At 40.2% G+C, this 16195-nt stretch overlaps 1 pseudogene; it reads right to left on the bottom strand.

The window, feature by feature from the left end:
* Nucleotides 1–16195, bottom strand: part of LOC126438168 (protein HIRA-like) — a 445447-nt pseudogene that overhangs the window by 60849 nt on the left and 368403 nt on the right.

The raw sequence follows: 16195 nt of genomic DNA, 5'->3' as shown, positions 1-16195 counted from the left end.
ACCTAGTGAAAATGACCTCCTCACAGTGGGAAGGCTGAGAGGAGGTCGTCCAAGCTGCTGGGAGAGGGTTAATAACCTGTAGCTTATTCCCATGAAGGGAGGACCAGTGGCGATGCCAAAGTGACACCACCTCCTGACAGACAGAAACACAGATACCATTGGAGGGAATACAAGAAATAGTGGGTTAAGGCACGAGGACTGCAGCCTTGGCAACAGTGTCAGCAGCCTTGTTTCCTATGAGACTGACATGACCAGGAACCTGTCTGCCATGATCAGGAACCCACATAAATAGCACAGTGAACAAACGACAGTTTTCCTGGACCTGCTGCATTGAGGTATGGGCAGTGTATAGTGCACACAGGTTTTGAAGGGCTCTGAGAGAGTCTGAGCAGATGACGCAATTGAAAATGCTGTGTCGCCAGATGTACTCTGTGGCTTGATACAGTGCGAACAGCTCTGTTGTAAATACTGAGCAGTGATCTGGAAGTCAATACCGAAAAACTTCGAAGCCAATGACGACGGCATACCCGACACCACAGTTAGTCCGAGAGTCATGAGTGTACACAAAGGTACAGTCGCGAAGTTCCATGTGAAGGTTGTGAAATTGAAGGTGATAGAGCAAGGCTGGTGTAGTGTTCTTAGGAAGCGAGTGAAGGCCGAGGTGACCACAGGCTGCCGCATGAAGCCAAGGTGGTGGCGGGTTCACACCTACCGGGAAAGTTGAAGGGAGTGAGAAGTTAAGCTGCCGGAGTAAGAGCCGAAAGTGAGCTCCAGAAGGTAACAGAGAAGGTCACGCCCCATATGGCGATCAAAGGTGTCATCGAAGGAGGAGGCGTAGGATGGGTGGTCACACTTGGCAGACAAATGGCATGCATACCTACTGAGGAGAAAGTCACATTGGTAGGACAGCACTAGGTCAGCAGCTACAGCATACAGATTCTCAATCGGGCTACTGTAAAAGGCACCAGTGGCCAAACAGATGCCACGATGGGGGATAGCATTGAGACAGCACAAGAGGGACGGATGTGCAGATGCATAAACAAAGTACCCATAGTCTAGTTTCAAATGGACAAAAGACTGGTACAAATGGAGGCACGTGGTTCGATTGGCACCCCAGGAAGTACCATTGGGGACATGTAGGACATTGAGGGACCATGTACAGTGGGCTCCCAGGTAAGACACGTGGGAGGACCAAGAGTGTTTCCTATTGAGCATTAGCCCCAGGAATTTCGTAGATGTAAAGAGGGTGGGATAAATCAATTGTGCTGCCAGAAATTCATACAAATGGTTTTGTCAGTGGAAAAATGAAAGCTATTGTTGACACTCCATGAGTAAAAGATGATCAAGACATCGCTGAACACACCACTCAATGAGATAGGTCCGAGAAGAACTGCAATAGATGGCAAAATAGTCAACAAAAAGGGAGCCGCAGATGACCAATGGGAAACAGGCCATTATAGGGTTAGTGACGATAGCAAGGAGGAGGATGCTAAGGGCGGAACCCTGAGACACATTGTTTTCCTGGATAAAGGTGTCCGACATGGCAGAACCCATACGGACCATGAAAACTCTGTCTCTTAAAAATTTCTTAGGGAAACAGAGCAGGCGGCCATGAAAGGCCCACAGGCAGAGAGTACAGAGGATACCAGTCCTACAGCAAGTGTCGTAGGCTTTCTCCAAATTGAAAAACATGGCCACAGTCTGGGATTTCCACAGAAAACCATTCCATGTCATGTGTGGACAAAGTGGTCAACTGCAGAACGGTGTGCTCAAACTCCACACTGTGCAGTGGTTAGTAAATTGCGAGACTTGAGCCACCATACCAGCCAGCCATGAATCGTACATTCCATCATCTTGCAAGCACAGCAGGTGAGAGAGATGGGGCGGTAGCTAGAAGGATGGTGTTTGCCCTTACTGGGCTTAGTAATTGGTATCACAGTGGCTTCATACCAGTGTCTGGGAAATGTGCCGACTGCCCATATGCAGTTTTGAAGGAGACAAGTGCTTGTCTGCAAGAGAAAGGTGCTGCAGCATCTGAATGTGAAAAGCGTCTAACCCTGGGGCAAAGGATTAGATGAAGTTAGAGCATGATGTAGCTCCCTCATAGCAAAGGTGGCATTGTAGCACTCACAATTCTGAAAAGAGAATGATAACGCCCAAGCCTCCTCTGATTGTTTCTATAGAGAAAGGTAGTGTGACAGTGGGAAGAGCAAGAAATTTCCACAAAATGGCTGTCCAAGGTGTTGGAGATAGCAATAGGGTCCATGATGACATCATCAGCTACTGTCAGGCCGGAAATTGGAGAATGAATCTTGGTCCCAAAGAGTCGCTGGAGGTTAGCCCACACAGCAGAGAGGGAGTGGCACTGTTAAAAGAACTACTGAATGCAATCCAGCTAGCTTTTTGCTATCCTCAATAACACGATAACACTGTGCAAGCATCTGTTTATAATGAGCCCAGTTTGCCATCATAGGGTGACTGTCAAAAATGTGGAGAGTAAGTCTGTGCGTGAATCGCATCGTGGCATGCCTCAGTCCACCAAGAAAGCAGGACACAGTGTGTTGAAGAGAAAGTGTGGGGATCTGCAGTGGTAAGGATAATGTTTGTAAGGTAGTCCACCTGGTCAACACAACTGGGGAAATGGTGTTTGCAGTAGGTCACCAGGAGGAGTACAGCCACCAGTCGGCCTTAGTAAGCTGCCATTTGGGTGTGCATGCAGGTGGGGTAGGTGTAAGAAAACAGACAGCACACGGGAAATGGTCACTCGAGTAGGTGTCAGAAAGAATGGATCACTCGAGAAAATGGGCAAGCTGGGCACTGCTGAAGGATAGGTCCAAATGGGAACAGGTGTGCGAGGAGTCAGAAAGGACTGTGGGTACTCGCATGTTAAGGCAGAAGAGGTTAAATTGATTACGAAGGTCTGCCAAGAGGACATATCCAACAGGTTCTTGGAGATGGTGCACATTGCAGTCACCGAGAAGCAGAAATGGGTGAGGTATCTGCCCAATAAGCTGGAGGAATGCTGCCCTGGTGACATCGAATGACGGAAGGATGTAAATGGATCGAAGGGAAAATGTCAGGTGAGGAAAGAAAACTGCAACACCTTGAAGACAGGCAGTGAGGGAGATGGGTTGACTATGAACGTCATCCCATATGAACAGAGTGTGACTCCCACATGAGGTGGAATGTCGATGTCAGGGGGAGGTCAAAACAGACTGTCAAGAAACACAAATGATGACACAATTTTGTTTCCTGAAGGCAGAGTACAAGGGGTTGCTGTGATTCTACAAGCAGCTGTAAATCCTCTTTGTTGGATCAAAGGCTAGAAATATTCCATTGGAGTAGAGTCATGAGGGGGAAAAATGAAGTAGTGAACAGGGTTGCAAGATGAATAACCTACAGTACACACTTCGTTGTATCACTTTCATAAAATAGTACAATACCATCCAGATACTGTCTATATTAAATTACTTTATCAAATGTGTATGGATGTATATCAAAACAACTGTTCTCTAGTTCAAAATGTCAGCCAAGGTTGCCCCTGAACTCCGTAAGATTGGTAACGGTAATTGGGACCTGATGACCATTTTAGCCATTTAGTAATATAGATACTGTTTCACACAATACACAATAATTGTGCATTAAATTAGTATGGCTAGATACCTAAGTCAGTAAGGCCTTAGAATCAATCCATTATCTTTTACAATAAGTGAGAGTATTCATGAGTGACTGTTTGGAAACATATTTGATGTTCAGTTTCTTCTATCAGCTACTCAATATCATTGCTTATTCAGTTGTATTCCCACTAAGATTTTCCATTATTGTATGAAATCAGTACTAAAAAATTCATACAAATCAGAGCTTACCAATTTTTGTGTGATATTACTGACCACAAAAGATGGTAAATATTTATTTGGAGTGTTCAAAGAACCATTAACACAGATATAATCACAGAAGTCAACTCCAACTATCACAAAAGCTGCAAAGAGCTTGTTTTAGATTAGTTGTCCATAGGAGCCTACCATTTCTGTTCAAAAATAAAGAAATGCAGAAACTGCTTAGCGTACTTACAGAAGTAGCGAAGGTCAATGAATATAAGAACAATAGTGTCAAGAACATGTTTAAGTAGTTAAAAGAAAAGAAAGGACCATACTACAAACATAGAAAAAGAAGAAGCAGAAGAGAGAAGGCTCATGACAAAAAGTGCGCTCACTCACACCAAATTGCTAATAGTTAAAAGTGAATTTAGGCTTTGGTAATACAGAAAAATCAGAAGCAGGAATATGACATAAAATCAGCGAGAGACTTAACAAATTTATGGGCAAGTATAAAATTAATTGTCAGGACTGCAACAAATTTTAAGTTGGAGAAACATGCAGAAATTTTGCTGTTCAATTTAAAAAGTGCACGTATGAACGGAAATCCTTTCAGTAATCATCTGAGCTCCCTTAAACATAAAGTGGGACAATACATGGCAATTTAGAAATTTTACATAAAGGAACAAACAGGTACACTTTAAACATATTACAAGGAATGGAAATCTTTGTTCACAGTAAGAGAGAGCCACAACACTCACTGAAAGAACAAAACATCACATTAAACTGGTATTTTGACATCTTTCAAGAAGGCAAATGTGGCAGACCCATGTTGGAGATGTTCCATTGGTACCATTTCACCCACAAGAGGTATCATGTAGCCATGAGACCACTCTCAATATCCCAAGTAGTAAACATGGTACCATGAGATGACGATGGTACTACTGTCCAACATTCCTGTTAATTTAAATATCTCAACCCCTCCCTATTTATACAAATAAAAAAAGTTTTTATGACTGTGTAGTATTCTTATTTTAGGTACATTTAGCTTTTACATTCTGTTGCATAGCAGGTCTGACTCCTGGGGTGTACATACAAATTTTTAAAGTTGTGACTTGACACAGACGGCACATCATCAGAGCTGGCTCATATCTTATGTCACAAGCAGTATCTGGGGCACAGAAGGAATTGTGTTGAATCATATTATTCTTTTCTTTTCTTATATATAAGCTATATGTAAACTGAATGAATTACACACACAGCCAAAAGTAAATTAATGGGTTGTTTTATGCAAGGATAATGTTTTGATACATCGTTCAATACCTGTATGAAACAAAGTAAGAAATATGCTCTTCAATTCATTAATTCATGTATCTTCATCTTTTTGTTTCAGAAAGTGGTAGCATACAGACGTATGCTTGGTTCTGTCATACCAGCATCATTAAAAATGTGTATTTCAACCATTCATTAAAATATTACGATAAATTATTAGAAAAAGAATATTTGCTCACACAGTTAAGAGTTCAAATCCTCTGTTCATCATTTCACTTGCCACCAAGATCCTGCATCAAGAGATTCAGTGCAGACAACAATAATTCACACAGTATCCAAAAGAGCAGTCCTTTATCTAGATGTCACAATCAATGCTACACACAATGGAATTAATGTGAAGATCAACAATTTCAATGGTTGCAGTGATTATCTGGTACCGCATACTACTGGAAGCAGCAGTATGTAATGCAAATTATGTCTATTGAATGTAATGATATTAAAGGTCTGTTAATATTGTTAAAAGTTAAAGTTTACCCAAGATTATGCACATATTCATAAATAATCTTCAAAGTTTTTCCAATTATTCACACAATTATTAATCCATTTCCACATCTGCACACATACCTATTCAGAATGCACTGTTCCAGAAGACTAGGCACCACATTTCCACACTGAGCCGAGCCATAATTAATACATGCAAATAATGCAGTATGACAGCACCTAATGTGTTACTCTGTGAGTCTTGCAATATGGAGCCATAATATGTAACATCTAAGCTCAGCTTATTCAAGCCATTATTGCACTGAAGAAAAATATGAAGGCAAGGAGAACTGACAATAACTGAGACACCATGTTGGGAGCAAGTCTGCTATCATCTCCAGATAATGAGAGCAAATGACCATATCACCAGCCTTGATGACATTATGTCCAGCTTAAATACGACCGTTTCAGAAAGCCTCAGTCTCGATGTGTGGTGATCCTACCTGCATTTCTGATTACGAGGGAATGACAGTCTCGCTATTTACAGGATGACTCAATTGGTGAATCGTAATGTGCTGATTGCTGCCAAAATAAGAGACCACATTCAGACAGCTGCCACTGCTGTATGGTCATTTCTGTGGTACAAGAAGATGTTGGCGAGTCTGAGGCTTCCCCTGGGGAAGGGTTATTCAAGTAACAACAAATTACCACCTACAACATGTTGGGCAACACATTCTCAGATGTTTTCTGACTTCTGCCAGGACTGTGCCACCCAATGGGCACATCTCTCGCAAAGGTCTAAATTATTGTGCACAATATTCTGCAATGTAGTTAATCTAATATTTAGAGTACCTTCAATGCCAATCAGTGTTTTCTTGGATCACTGCCACTGTTAGGTGACCAGGACAAGGTTCATCTTCAGGAGACTCCCAACCTCTTGAAAGCTTATGAAATCAATTTCCAGATTAGCCCTAGACTCACCGTAACAGTCAAGGTTGGAGATCTTCTGCATTCAACTTCTTTTTTTGGCCACTGCATGAAAATTGTGGCACGATAGAACCATCTCGCACTGTGTCAGACTCGCTCAGCACTGCATGCATCTTCATTCACCTTCACAACATGGTTTGAAGTCCAGTGGTGGGGGAACTGTTGGGCACATGCTCCAAGGTCGAAAAACAATGCACTTTCAAACTGAAATAATCCCACTGTTGTGAGACTTCTAGTTTCAGAGCTGCTAAAAAACTTTCTGCAAAGCCCTCATAGTACCGTCTTCCTGGCAGTACACTGTGCTGCTGATCTGTGCCTAGGCTTCCTCCTTTAGAATGTCTGCCATTCGTGATATCCTGTTGGCACCTGCTTAAGTGCACAATCATCTTTGAGGGTGCTGGGGTGCACCACACTAATTGCCAGTGAGCCAAAGTAGGCTTGCGCCTACAGATTCCTATTTCAGTTACCTGCCTGACATGGCCACTGGGTCCTGACCTACACAATGGCTGTAACCAAGAAAGCTGTGTGCCTGCATTCCTTGTTGCACTCTGGTATGTGACTCAGCAGGTCTTCCACACCACCAGACAAGACAATCAGTACTGTAAACTCACAAGTAATAAACATGTTTCCAGACACTGCTGTTTCAGTGACACCTTAGGATGCATGACAGCCACCTCCTCCAGTTCCCAAGGTTGACTACCTGCACCACTAGTGTGACCACCTCACATATTTAGCTTCCATGACCATTATAAATCCTGATCCAAGAGGTAACTGCTACAATACTTAAAAACACTGCTGCTTTTCATAAAATTGTGTCATATTTTAAAGTGGTTCCACTGCCATACTAGTTCACAGAATATTTTATTACATTTATATATTTTGTTTATTTTATAGAATATGAGTGTATACCTAATACTAAAACTTTAGATTCTACATTTGAAAGCATTTCTGTTCTATTGCCGTTTAACAACCACAGCTAGTTTTACTTCAAGCAGCCTAAATTACTAACAGTGACACTAGTCCATGATACTCCTGTACACTAGAATTTTTGGTAAGTTATTTTGTTTTTGCTGTCCTTTTAGTACAGTATGTCTCACTTCTATATACAGGATGGTCCAGGAGGACATCTTTGCTACTTTGAAACATCTCTCCTATTGAATAAGGCTCATAGCTCTTAAGGTACACATTTTAGAACCCATGCTTACTGGACATTTTTTATTGTTTTGGTCCACACTATCACTTCTCAAAATATGGAAAGCAAAGAGTTTGCAGTAGAAGATATTTGTTTTACAGTATTGAAAATAATCAAATGCTCACAGCTCTTCAAGATATGCATCTTTGAGCCCATGTTTACTTGACCTTTTTTGCTTCTAATGATAGTTCTCATCATATTCCCGAATATTTTGTGCTATATAAGATAACCATTTCACATTGCCACAGTTTCTGAAGATGTGTGTTTGTGTGTGTGAGTTTTATGCTAACAGATCCATGTAACTAACTTGGAAACAGCAGCACTTTAAACAATATACATTGCTATTGAAGGGGGAAATTAAATGGAACAAATTATGACAGTTACAATACGCACAAAACCCAATATTACATGATTTTCCCTGCAAGATATTGCTGACAAAATTTTTATAACACACAACTTTAGCTCACAATTGTTACTGTATAGCAGTGATTTGGAATAATGAACTCCTCTTTCAAAGCACCCTCTTCCTCCTGTAAAGTTCTTATTTATGACAACTGGAATAAACATTGTTCGGAATATGATTATCAGTGGCAGGGGTAAAACACAGGGAACGAAAAGCTATTTACAATTTGTACAGAAACCAGATGGCAGTTATAAGAGTCGAGGGACATCAAAGGGAAGCAGTGATTGGGAAGGGAGTGAGACACGGTTGTAGCCTCTCCCCGATGTTATTCAATCTCTATATTCAGCAAGCAGAGAAGGAATCAAAAGAAAAATTCGGAGTAGGTATTAAAATCCATGGAGAAGAAATAAAAACTTTGAGGTTCACCGATGACATTGTAATTATGTCAGAGACAGCAAAGGACTTGGAAGAGCAGTTGAACGGAATCGAAAGTGTCTCGAAAGGAGGGTATAAGATGAACATCAACAAAAGCAAAATGAGGATAATGGAATGTAGTCGAATTAAGTCAGGTGATGCTGAGGGAATTAGATTAGGAAATGAGACACTTAAAGTAGTAAAGGAGTTTTGCTATTTGGGGAGCAAAATAACTGACGATGGTCGAAGTAGAGAGGATATAAAATGTAGACTGGCAATGGCAAGGAAAGCGTTTCTGAAGAAGAGAAATTTAACATCCAATATAGATTTAAGTGTCAGGAAGTTGTTTCTGAAAATATTTGTATGGAGTGTAGCCCTATATGGAAGTGAAACATGGACGATAAATAGTTTGGACAAGAAGAGAATAGAAGCTTTCGAAATGTGGTGCTACAGAAGAATGCTGAAGATTAGATGGGTAGATCACATAATTAATTAGGAAGTACTGAATAGGATTGGGGAGAGAAGTTTGTGGCACAATTTGACTAGAAGAAGGGATCGGTTGGTAGGACATGTTCTGAGGCATCAAGGGATCACCAATTTGGTATTGGAGGGCAGCATGGAGGGTAAAAATCGTAGAGGGAGACCAAGAGATGAATACACCAAACAGATACAGGATGTAAGTTGCAGTAGGTACTGGGAGATGAAGAAGCTTGCACAGGATAGAGTAGTATGGAGAGCTGCAATAAACCATGTCTCAGGACTGAAGACCACAACAACAACAAAGATTATCTGAAGTGTTAAACTAAACCATTTTGCAAACAACATTCGTATACCATCAAAAATTCTCAAAAATATACCTTAAATCACATAGATGGACAAAGAAATTAGGGGTAACAGTTTGTTTGAATGAGGATATCACGTGTAACATTTGTAGAAACACAAAGATAGTATACAACTGATGATACAGTATGAATTCGTGTTCCCAAGTCTTTCACTAAAATTCAAACCATAATGTAAAAACGAGAAAAGTGACAGTAAAACATATTATTTACAAATGGAGAGATTATGGGTAATTAGCCAACTTTTTCTTACAAATTATGAAGATTTACACTTTCTAGAAAGACATCAAATTTTTAAGTAATAGTGCCCTTAAAATTATATCAAAAATTATTATGTAACTGATTTGTAATAAACCAAAGTTCTAATCTTGCTGAGGAATGGTAGAATGTCATCATCGAGCACTTTGTGAAATGGTAAGTACATAAGTGCACTGTTAAGTATGAATTATGTCCGCAGCTCGTCGTCTTGTGGCTAGCATTGCTCCCTCTGGATCAGGGGGTCCCGGGTTCGATTCCTAGATGGGTTGGGGATTTTCCTGCCTGGGGACTGGGTGTTTGTGTTGTTCTCATCATTTGATCATCATCATCATATGTGACTATGGATAGATTGGACTGTGTAAAAAAATTGGACTGTGTAAAAATTGGGACTCTGTATAGGCGCTGATGACCGCGCAGTTGAGTGCGCCAAAAAACCAATCATCATCATTATCATCATCATCATCATCATCATCATCATCATCATCATCATCATCATCATCTTAAGTGTGAATTATACTACTTTTCTTTGCATTCTGGTTGTAATTACACTCATGTTCACAAATTAAGGATAATTGCAGAATGTGGTGCCCCACAACATAGCAATACACAAAACTGGCACTAATAGCATAGGCACATAGGGAACACACACGACACAGATCTGCAAGTCCACAGTACTGGTGATAAGTTAAGAAAACCGACCCGAAACACATGTGCTACTAGACGCCACTGTTTCCTGCGCATGTACCCCGATATCAGTATGGGATATGATCACCATGCACACGTACTCAGGCCGCACAACAGGTTGGTGTACCCTTGATCAGGTAGTCGAGCAACTGCTGGAGTATAGCCTCCCATTCCTGCACCAGTGCCTGTCATGGCTCCTGAAGTGTCATAGGGGTTTGAAGACGTGCAGCCATACTTCGACCAAGAGCATCCCAGATGTGCTTGATGTTGGAACAGGCAGGCCACTCCATTCGCCTGATATCTTCTGTTTCAAGGTACTCCTCCATGACGGTAGCTTGGTGATGCCGTGCATTATCATCCATCAGGAGGAAGGTGGGACCCACTGCACCCCTGAAAAGGCAGACGTACTGGTGCAAAATGATGTCCCGATACACCTGACCTGTTACAGTTTCTCTGTAAAGACATGCAGGGGTTACGTGCACCAATCATAATCCAACCCAACCATCAAACCATGACCTCCATACATGTCCCTTTCAAGGACATTAAGGAGTTGGTATCTGGTTCTTGCTTCACACCAGATGGAAATCCAGTGGGAATCACTGTTCAGACTACATGTGTACTCGTCCATGAACATAGCCTGGGACCACTGTTTCAATGACCATGTACTGTGTTCTTGATATCAGGGTTTACGAGCTCTCCTGTGACCAGGGGTCAGTGGACTGCACCTTGCAGGTCTAGGGGAAAATAAACCATGCCTGTTCAGTCATCTATAAACTGTGTGTCTGAAGACAACTGTTCCAGTGGCTGCAGTAAGGTGCCGAGCAAGGCTACCTGCAGTACTTCGCGGCTATCTGTGGGCACTGATGGTGAGATATCAGTCTTCTTGTGGTGATGTACAATGTGGACATCCCGTACTATAGAACCTGGACACATTTCCTGTCTACTGGAATCATTGCCATAATTGTGAGATCACACTTTGTGGCACACAGAAGGCCTGTACTACAACCTGCTGTGTTTGACCAGACTCCAGTCGCCCTAGTATTCTACCCCTCATAATGGCATCAATATGTGCTCTTTGAGCCATTTTCAACACACAGTCACCATTAGCATGTCTGAAAACGTCTGCACACCTACTCGCTGCACCGTACTGTGTGTGTGTGTGTGTGTGTGTGTGTGTGTGTGTGTGTGTGTGTGTGTGTGTAAAAAAAATTCCTCAAGACCCCTGAACGTCTTACACTTACTAAGTCAGTTATTTGTCAATGACAATTTCCGAGTTGTGATAATAGTCTGAAGAAGCTTCAAGCCCAAGGAATACAGTGTAGGAGACAAGATGTGTCAACCAATCCTTAATAGTCTGTCGAAACTGGATGTATCACCCAACACTTTATAGTTTCTCAATATTGGTAAATGACACATGGCTCTACTCTGGTTTTTATCACAGAAAGCGATACATTCCTCTGATTTGTGACTTTTTAATGTTTAGCCGAGTCATGATAACTATGAGCAATTCACTAGTAAATTTACTCTCAGACAATGAAAAGACAGCATCAATGTTTTGCCATCACAAAGATAGGATGGAGTTCTTCACATGGAACCCTGCCTTAGAATCTCCACAACAACTCACTGTATTTACTCGAATCTAAGCCGCACTCGAATCTGAGCCGCACCTGAAAAATGAGACTTGAAATGAAGGAAAAAAAAAAAAAAAAATTTCGTGAATCTAAGCCGCACCTGAAATTTGAGACTCAAAATTCAAGGGGAGAGAGAAGTTTTAGGCTGCAGCTCCAATTCGAAACAAAGTTGATCCATTGTAATATGAGACACAATTTAGATCGAATGAATGACAATACAGCTACAGCAGTTTGGTTCGAGTCGTAAGCTTAGCAGTTAAGCTTTACCAGGTAGCCATTGTTATGCATCAGGTGCTCCATCTGTATTTATACGGGTACTCTTCCTTTTTCACGTACTTCATCTGGTTTAAATTGATTGCTTATTTTTCTTTGATCTGATAAGTGCCATTCTCTTTGTTATAGGTGTTTACGTCACTCTAAGCTGAAAATGCATTATTGTACTGTGTCATGCACTGTTTGTCACATTCTGATAATGTGGCTTGGCTTGCTTTTGTGCACGCTACCGCCACTTACAATTAACAAAAAAAAAGAGAGAGGAATTGTCTCATTAGCGAAACAATGGCAAGAGACTGCTATTTGTTGTTACTTACACTGCTGCTTTCTTTGATAATGATCAACAAGAACCAAATAATAGACAGCGTATGATAGAAGGTGTTCTGAACGAGAGTTTAGCAAAAATTTTTCTCTGTTTGAAAATCTTAGCAGACACCTCTTTAGTACATTACACTTTGCACTGAGATTAGAGTCATCTTAGATTTAAAAATCTAGTCAATTGCTGTGCTTCATTTCTGACTGTATCACTATTAGGCATAAGAATAATACGAATATAAACATGATATGATATGTATATTCTTCCGCATTTGCTGTTGTCTCACTCTAGTTTCGTAGTTTATTAAGCAGACAGGATTTAAATGAGTTAGCAGCAAACATGAAAGAATACATCGCAAAATGTTTATATTCATATTATTCTCATGGTGAAGAGAATACTGCATGTGATTCACAATTCATAAAAGTTCCTATAAGGAACCATCTCTTCTCACAGGTAGGATAAAATTCACAACGTAGAGTTGGCCATATTTTGTCAAACATCCCAAACAGTCTTGACAGTCGGATTTTCACAGTACATTGAAATGCTGCTACATTTGAAGATGGACAATACAGAATTTGTATTTACTTCGTTGGATAACATATGAAAATGCAGTGGTCGAAGGTGCTCGTCTCCCACCTTTTTTTTTTGCAGTGTGTTTGGCGCCAGTATTTATCTTTTTTGCCTCCAAAGCATGCCTGTGTAGTGCTACATATATCCGATGGCAGAAGTTAGTTGTGGCGGCAACTACCAACATTTTTCAGAACTTTGGCGTACTTTGCACTCGATTCTAAGCCGCAGGTGGTTTTTTGGATTACAAAAACCGGAAAAAAAGTGCAGTTTACATTCGAGTAAATACGGTACATCTCTGCCCTGAAGAAGTTTTCACACTCTATATTAGCACAAAAGACTCACTTTTTCCCTCACTAAGACACATCTACACAGGAATTATGTGATCTTATTTGTGTTTTCAAAGCAGATAGTAGATGAATTGGAGACATAAATCTGGTTAATGTCAGCTCACGTGGCACCAAAACACTATAGTATTTCAAGTACAAACTCTCTTTTACTTTAGTTAGGAGTACGATAAGTGCTTCAACAAATCTGACTTTTGCTATTTAGGGGTTTTATCACTCTCTTAACAACTCTAACTTCATTATTTTTTGTTGAGTTAATGGAGAGACATAAGTCATTAATAATGGCACCTTGAACACAAAGTAAGGGAAGCAGAACAGTTGACAGCAACTGTAGCAACTTTTGACACAACTGTGCATCTTCTATGAGACCTTGGAGCTCATTCTTAGGGTTCTGTACCGTAATTGGTAGAAACAGAATTCTAAGAGGAGCATTTTGTTGTCCAGCTGTCTGTAAAACCCCCCTCCTCTCAGGAACAATTAGATGTATCATGTTGAAATTTTATGTCAAATACTAAGGTCTATGGATCCTCCTCTCCTTGACACAGCTAAAAAGAACCAAGAACAAGCAAGCACTCACAAAGAGACTGTGCAAAATGTAACCTCCAACATGTGCAATCCAGTTGTGCAGATTAACTGAGAGTACAGTGAGTGAAAAATAAACCAACACTGAGTCTTTAACCAAATGAATGTCAGACAGTCTATACTACTCCCATCAAAATAATGAGCCCTGACATTGCTTGGATTCTGAGGAACAGTACATTGTGTGTTTTAAATAGTTTTGGTATGCACTAAATGACTAATATTTACCCATGCACATTACAATACAATGAGTTACAGCTAGTACTTGTTACTGAATATCAAATGTTTTTTGGAATACTGAACTCCCCTTAAATAGCCCCCATTTCCTCCTGTAAAGCTCTTATTTAAGACACAAGTGGAATAAACATACCTAATTAGATATACGATTATCTTATATGTTTAACTAAACCATTTTTTGGGTAAAGACTTATTTCATGTTCTTCATTTAGTTATAATTTCAATTAACAATAATATACTTAGAAAATAGTCTTAAGATTGTTCTCAGCCAATCCTCTGCATCTGTAATGAAATATTAATGTAATGCTACGGTACCTGTTATCAAATCAAGCAAATGGAGCATAGCATCTTGGCACGCAATAGCAATAACTTGATTATTGGCAGCTACTCCAGCTGCCGGAGAACCCAACACAGCCTCCCAATCTGGTGGCTATTCAGTGTCTGCTACACTGCACACACAGACCCGTGTCAGTGGACCATGTGGAGTGTTGAGAGCACCATTCGATGCTTCTAATCGTTTACGCCCTCCCAACAGCTGGAAACATAATTGTTAGGTACAGTACAAATAATTAAATGGAATTAAATCTTTATCTCAGACATATGAAAATGCGAATTTATGAATGCTTGCCAATGAAAGAGAGATTAAATTAGCAAATTGGGTGTAGAATGAAATTTTGTTTATGATTTCAAGAGTGATGCAGTAAATTCCTTACCAAAAAGATTGAATTACAGGGGAAAGTGCTTGAAACAATAAATATGCAGCATTATGGATAAAACAGGACCCTCAACTTTTACACAGAAGTAACTCCATTCTAATTACAAACAATGATTAAATGAGTAAACTCACTATGCTGACTCACATGAAAAATACAATTATTGTGTACTTAGGCTTTACCACATTAAGCAGCACATATTTCCTGTATTTATCGGCTGAACAGACCATAGCATCCAATTAAAAATGGTTCAAATAATGGATTTGTAGGATGTTGACTAGTGATTTTGGCAAACTGCTCACAGATCCCAATGATTCCCTCACTGCCTTAAAGGGTTCATGACTTTTTCCATGTCTCACATGTAAGTGCTATAGCGACAGAACTTTTAGCAATAGGTGAATATGTTAGACCATATTTGATAAATAGTCGCATGTTATGTTGTATTGTTAGAGGAGACAGATAATCTAAGATAGTCATTCCCTTGACACAGTCCCTTATTTCTTTAAATATTTCCATGAGTGCCTATTGGGAGATCACCTGTTAATACATTATTAGCAATGGTCCCCATATTATATGTTTACCCCACACAGCCACTCCCTTGCTCCTTTCAAATAAACATCTTTATGCCTCAGTTCTATGCGAAGTATTGGTGTGAAAGTATTGAGTCTTTTCTTAATTTGATGATACACCATTTGCCTTTAATCATCTGTTAATGTTATCAGATATTCCATAGGTTGCCTTTTCCCTCAAGGCAATGGCACAATAAAAATTCCTATACTTGCATCCTCAGCAAAATTTTATGTGTTCAAGAAACAAGAAAGGTCCAAAAATAGAACTCAGTGCTACACCATACCTAATAGCTTCAAATTCTAAGTGGTTATTATTATGTGATGAATGTGGATGTAATACACACAGCTTACTTTTCCTACAGATACCACGTAAGTGCGCTCTTGAGAGAAATTTTTGAATGAACCACAAATATGTTGCACTCAAGGTCAGTACACAAAGGCTTGGGCATCCGTGTTCGTTATGAAGTCACCATGTAGGGGCTAAAGCTGATGAAACACTGTAATTTTGTTAATGGAGTAAGCAGTTCCTTCTGGACACTCAGTGCCACTTTTGGGGGCATATTTTTGAACCAGGAACTGCATTTTTATGTCCACAAATAAATTATGTACATTATATACT

This window comes from Schistocerca serialis, unplaced genomic scaffold, assembly GCF_023864345.2.
Source record: "Schistocerca serialis cubense isolate TAMUIC-IGC-003099 unplaced genomic scaffold, iqSchSeri2.2 HiC_scaffold_1261, whole genome shotgun sequence".
In the NCBI taxonomy this organism is placed as follows: domain Eukaryota; kingdom Metazoa; phylum Arthropoda; class Insecta; order Orthoptera; family Acrididae; genus Schistocerca; species Schistocerca serialis.
The sequence above is the reverse complement of the archived record's forward strand: the minus strand, read 5'-3'. Positions and strand labels throughout refer to the sequence as shown.